Source organism: Corylus avellana, chromosome ca7 (genome assembly GCF_901000735.1).
Source record: "Corylus avellana chromosome ca7, CavTom2PMs-1.0".
In the NCBI taxonomy this organism is placed as follows: domain Eukaryota; kingdom Viridiplantae; phylum Streptophyta; class Magnoliopsida; order Fagales; family Betulaceae; genus Corylus; species Corylus avellana.
This window is the reverse complement of record NC_081547.1, coordinates 13540984-13547708: the sequence shown is the minus strand read 5'-3', so window position 1 is coordinate 13547708 and position 6725 is coordinate 13540984. Positions and strand designations below refer to the sequence as shown.

The following is a 6725-nucleotide window of genomic DNA, read 5'->3' as shown; positions in this document are numbered from 1 at the left end:
TGAGGGTAATTTTGTCATTGGGAGGAACATTAACAATTTTTGGTAATTTGGGGGGGACATTGTCACAATTGAAAGTTTGGGGGGGACATTGTCAATTGAGTAGTAGCTTGAGGGGGCTATGTGGACTTTCCCCTAATTTATACTTAAAGAAGACAGGTCGTACCGCATCTTAGTGGTTAGGTGGACGGTCTGTGCCAACCGAAGATAGATTATCCTAATTCTTTAATAAGATATTTTCTTGTTTATTTATAGCATGCATAGAATGAATTTCTTGGATTAAATATGGTTAACCATTGATGTGCGAATAGTGGTGAAGTTACTACCCTACTCTCTCTCTCATAGTTCACTTTCTCTTTTGTGTTTATTTTGTGCTTTTAAATTTACACAAATCAAATCAATTTTCTTTACATTAAGTTAATTTTTAATTCTCATAAATTTGATAACTAAACCCCTGCAGTCTTTGAAGTTCGACACCCTCAATATAGCCCTATCCTACGGGATTCGTCCTATTGTGAGTGGTAATTTTATAATTGATATTTTTGGTCACATAAATACCACATCAATTTTTGGCGCCGTTGCAGGGGATCGAACCCGAGTCACCCACGTGACAGGCAGGAATACTTACCATCGAACCCAGGGGCTGCTTAACGGTTTCATTATCATGTTTTAAAGAATTAATTTTAGATTAATTACTGTTTTTCTTTGATTTCTAATCTTAGTTTTGTTTTTGTTGTTGTTGTTTTTTTTTTTTTTTTTTTATCATCACTCTGGTACGTAGCTGCCCTTCCCTATGATTGCGATCGAGCGCAGAACGAGTGCAATTGTGCGCAAGTACGCACTCCAGCAGGAATTCAGCAAGCTGCGCTCAAGCCCTCAACTCCTGCACTCGCACTCCACCTGCGGCAATACGCTCGAGCACACCTAGCAATGAGATCGAGCGCATCAGTAGCAGTCTACATCCAAATTCCAACGCACCTAAAGGCCGTTTGTGAGCTTTACTTCTCTGTCTTAGTGTGTTTTTATTTTCTGTTTTTGTTTCCATTTCTATTTTTATTTTTAGTTTATGTTAGGTCGCCGTTCTTTGTCTTTTCCATTAATTCCTTGCGACCTCGAACTTGAACGCACTCTTTGACAAACTAGAACCGAAAGGAATTCTAATTTGCTAGAAGAGCCTTCCACTGAGACCATGGGTGACAGTAAGCCTGTGGCTTTGAGAGATCACTCTCTCCCTACCACATACACTACCCCCCTCATGTCTCAGGCTGTCGAACGTCACGGCAGCCCACTATAAGATCAAGCCTAGCACCATACGAAGTTTACCATCCTTTCTAGGGCTTAGCATGGAAAACCCTTACGACTTCCTCAATGAATTTCCCGCAATCTGTTCTACTGTTAAATTGATTGGATTCATTGAGGATGCCCTAAGGATGCGTCTCTTTCCTTTCTAACTCAAGGAAAGAGCCAAACATTGGTTCCATTCTTAAAACCGAACTCCATTACTTCTTGGGCTCAATTGCAACAAGAATTTCTTAAGAAATATTTTTCCATAGGAAAAACCAATGACATTAGGAGAGCTATCACTAGAATCTCCCAATATGAGGGAGAACAATTGCATGAGACCTGGGATAGGCTGAAAAACTTGCTTAGAGCATGCCCGCACCACGCTGTCCTGAAATGGTAGCAAGTGAAAAACTTCTATGATGGCCTGACTGAGCCTAATAGATAGATGGTAGATGCATCCCGTGGGGTGACATTCATGATGAAAAGTGACGATGAGGCATGAACTTTGTTTGAAAACCTAAGTAATAATTCTGTCCAGCATGTTTCTACTAGACATAAGGCACCTGCACTCAAGGCACCTGCACCCAAGGTCTTTTTGAAGTAGGACATTCTTCGGATGTCACTACCTAAGTTGTCGATGCTATCACTAAGAGACTAGATCAATTGTTGGTTGCTGGTATTGCTCCTAATTCTGCGCACATGCACACACAACCTGAACCATGCTCATTTTGTTGTAGTCCTATACACCATATAAATGATTGCCCTACCGTTGGAAATTATGCTGATGTTTCTAATGAGCAGGTTAATGCATTTTTTTCACAACCGGGTAATGATCCATATTCTAACACCTAAAACTCGGGGTGGAGAAATCATCCCAACTTCTCATGGAAGACTCCAGCTCCAGGCAACTTAGCCCTAGGACTGCACAATCAAGCTCAATCCAATAGGCAGTCCTACCAACCTCCTTCCACATACCGGCCTCCACAGCAGCAATAACAGGCAGCACCATCTCCTCGATCAGATTCTGACTTCCAAGATCAAATGTTGAAAACTTAAGATCAGATGTTGAAAATTGTGAGCGAGATAAGTCAAACTGTGAAATCTTAATAGGAGATAGTGAACTCACACTCTCAAGCCGTTTCCAAGTTAGAGGCTCAAGTGGGACAAATAGCTAATACCCTCAACAGGAGGGACAAAGGGAAGTTTCCAAGTCAACCGATGGTAAATCCTAAGGGACACTACATGGTCGATGAGGGTACTTCATATCACCAGCAAGGTCAAGCCATCACCACATTGCGAAGCGGAAAACTGGTCGACAATCATGTGGAGGAGAAAAAGGATGAGCAAACGGAGGTTGGACAGAATCTGCAGAGGGATAAAGGTAAGAAAGTAAGCAATGAGGCTTCTTCATCAACTGCTCCCACTTTAGAGACACCATATGAGCCCCGGGCCCCATTCCCAAAACGTCTCAAGGCACCTTCCCACTTTGGGAAGCAAGGGGAGAAAATACAAGATATGATGGAGGTCTTCAAACAGGTAAAAATCAACCTCCCACTCCTTGATGCCATCAAGCAAGTGCTTGCCTATGCCAAATTCAAGGACTTTTGTACTTAAAAAAGGAAAAATAGAAATCACATTCCCAAGAAAGTCCTTACTAAGCACATGAGTTCCCTGATTCAGAACAACACTCCTCCGAAGTTCAAGGACCCCAGAGCTCCTACAATTTCATGTGTTATCGGACATCAGGATTTGATAAAGCACTCCTAGATCTGGGAGATGGTGTGAATCTACTTCCATATTTCGTGTATCAACAACTAGGTCTAGGGGAACTAAAGCCCACCACAATGATTCTGCAGCTGGCTAATCGGTCTATTAAGAAGCCCAGAGGGATAGTCGAAGATATCATCATCAGGGTGGATAATTTTTTCTTCCAATTGGACTTCATCGTGCTTGACACCGAGCCCGTTCCCAATCCTGAGAAGTTGATTCCAGTCATCCTCGGGCATCCTTTCTTAACCATGACCAATGCATGCATCAACTGCCAAACTGGAGTCATGAAGATCTCATTTGAAAATATAAGGGTTAGGCTAAATATCTTCACTGCATTCCAGCATGCCCCTGATCGGAATGAGTGTTTCTTTTTGGACAGCATTGAAGAATATGTAGAAGATTCACTCCCTAATCTGTTGACCAAGGATCCATTGGAAGCTTGCTTGACCCACTTTAGCTTTGAAGATTTTGACACCAACTAATACATTAAGGAGGTCCATGATTTTCTAGAGACAGCAGCAAGTGTAGACTTTCATCCTTGGAAAGTACTGAAGGAGTCCCTACCTCTGACATCAAGCACTCCTCCCGTTCCTTCTCTTGAGTCTCCACCAAAGCTTGAGTTGAGGCCACTGCCAAACAAGCTCAAGTATGCCTTCCTTGGATCTAACAACACCTTTCCTGTCATCATTGCTTCAGATCTACAAAAGGACCAAGAGGACAGTTTGTTAGAAGTGTTGAAGAAGCATAAAGAAGCCATTGGGTGGACTGTAGCAAATTTAAAAGGTATCGACCCATCTATATGTATGCACCGGATCCATTTAGAAGAAGATGCTCGACCCTCCCCTGAGGCACAGCGTCGACTGAATCCCAACATGAAAGAAGTCGTGATGAAAGAGGTGGTCAAGTTACTTGATGTAGGCATCATCTACCCCATCTCAGATAGCAAGTGGATGAGCCCCACTCAGGTGGTTCCAAAGAAGTCCAGCATCACAGTAGTAAAAAACTCAGCTGGAGAGTTGATTCTCCAACGTACAACCACTAGATGGCGCATTTGCATTGACTACCTAAAGCTCAACTCCCATACCCGAAAGGATCATTTCCCACTCCCATTCATTGATCAAATCCTGGAGCGTCTTGCTAGCCAGAGCTACTATTGTTTCTTAGATGGCTATTCTGAATATAATCAGGTAGCTGTTGATTCCCAATACCAAGAGAAGATGACTTTCACATGTCCCTTCGGCACCTTTGCTTAGAGACGCATGCCCTTTGGACTATGCAATGCTCTTGCTACCTTCCAGAGATGTATGATGTCGATCTTCTCCGACATTGTAGAAAAGTTTTTGGAGGTATTTATGGATGACTTTTCTGTTTTTGGTTCCTCTTTTGATAAATGTCTCCATAATCTGCCACTTGTGCTTCAACGTTGCAAAGAGACTAACCTGATTTTAAGTTGGGAGAAGAGTCATTTCATGGTGCAAGAGGGTATAGTCTTGGGCCACATAGTGTAGAAAAGAGGAATTAAGGTGGACCAGGCGAAAGTTGAGTTGATTGAAAATCTACCGGCACCTAATTTGGTGAAGCAGATTCGTTCTTTCCTTGGGCATGTCGGCTTTTATCGACGTTTCATCAAGGATTTCAGTAAAATTTCAAGGCCCTTGTGTAATTTGCTTGCCAAGGACACTCCTTTCCACTTTGATGAAGCATGTCAAGAGGCATTCCAAAAGGTCCGGTCTCTGCTATCTTTTGCTCCCATCATGAAGCCTCCGGATTGGTCTTTGCCATTTGAAATCATGTGTGATGCATCTGATTATGCTGTGGGTGCAGTCTTGGGACAGTGTGTAGGCAAGCTCCCTCACGTCATCTATTATGCCAGTAAGACTCTAATGGATGCTCAAGTCAATTACACAATAATGGAAAAGGAGCTACTAGTCGTTGTCTTTGCCTTGGACAAATTCCACTCATATCTTCTAGGATTCATGGTAATCATCTACTCTGACCATGCTGCTCTATGACATTTGCTGGCAAAGAAGGAAACAAAGCCTCGATTGATTGGATGGATATTGCTTCTACAAGAGTTTGACATCGAGATACAGGACAAGAAGGGCACAGAGAATGTCGTCGCCGACTACCTGTCACGGATTCTGTTTGAGACACCTCAACCTGTTCCAATTCATGATTCCTTCTCAGATGAGCAACTGTTAAAGATCACTCCAAGAGAACCACCTTGGTATGTAGACATTGTCAATTATTTAGCCACAAGTCGGATTCCTTCTCATTGGTCCAAGCAAGACAAGGACCGTTTCTTCGAGCAAGTCCGATTCTATTTTTGGGAAGATCCGGAGTTATTTAAGTACTGTGTTGATCAGATCATCCAACGCTACGTCCCTGAGAGCGAATTCCATAGTATTCTCACATTTTGTCATTCTTTAGCTTGTGGAGGACACTTCAATGCCAAGAAGACTGCAGCCAAGGTCTTACAAAGTGATTCACATGGCCAACCTTGTTCAAAGATGCCTATGACTTTTGTCGGGCTTGTGAGAGATGCCAACGCCTAGGAGCCATGTCTCGGAGGGATATGATGCCACTGAACCCCTTCCTCATTGTTGAAATTTTTGATGTTTGGGGTATTGACTTCATGGGACCCTTCCCATCATCTTCTGGGTATGAGTATATTTTGGTAAGGGTAGATTAGGTCTCAAAGTGGGTAGAAACCATGGCCACCAAGACCAATGATCACAAGGTCGTGGTAAAAGTCATCCAAGCACCACCATTTTTAGTAGATTTGGTACTCCCCGGGCCATCATCAGTGACGGAGGTAAGCACTTTTGCAACTGGTTTCTTAAAACCCTACTTCTCAAGTACTCTATCACACACAAGGTAGTCACTTCCTACCATCCTCAGACTAGTGGCCAAGTGGAAGTTTCCAATAGGGAGATCAAGCACATTTTAGAGAAGACGGTTAGGCCAGATCGCAAGGATTGGTCCTTGCGCCTCAATGATGCACTATGGGCCTACCGCACAACTTACAAAACAACGATTTGAATGTCAACATACAGGATTATTTATGGCAAGGCATGTCACCTCCCTATGGAATTAGAACACAAGGCTTTGTGGGCAATCAAGCAGTTCAACTTTGACATGCAAGAAGCCGGCTCCCATCAAAAACTTCAGTTGACAGAATTTGAGGAGTTGCAAAATGATGCATATGACAGTGCCTGTATTTACAAAGAGGAGACAAAAGCATTCCATGTTCGTCACATTCTACCCAAGACCTTTGTGCCAGAACAGAAGGTATGGCTCTTCAACTCTAAACTCCAGCTCTTTCTTGAGAAGCTCCGCTCAAGATGGGATGGCCCCTTTATTGTCATGTCGGTATCTGCACATGGCACTATCGAATTACGGGATCTAAAGAATGTCACTTTGTTCAAGGTCAATGGTCAAAGTTTAAAGCCCTTTATACAAAGCCTTGAGCCAGGTAAAGACATGGAATCTATCGTTTTGACGGATCCTGTCTATTTTTGTGATTAGAGCACTGGCACCACTAGGCTCTAACGCACCTACAGTGCGCTCGATCCCAGTCACAGGCCTGCGCTCGAGCTTACCCCAAGTAGGAACGAGCACAGATGCCTAGCAGCTGTATAGAAGCTATGCCGGAGTACGCTCGAGCGCACCTT

The 6725-nt window shown here is 43.2% G+C and overlaps 1 pseudogene; it reads left to right on the top strand.

Moving 5' to 3' along the window:
• The window catches only part of LOC132187886 (uncharacterized), a 43440-nt pseudogene extending 37834 nt beyond the window's left edge, over positions 1–5606 (top strand).
• The last annotated feature ends 1119 nt before the right edge of the window (positions 5607–6725 follow it).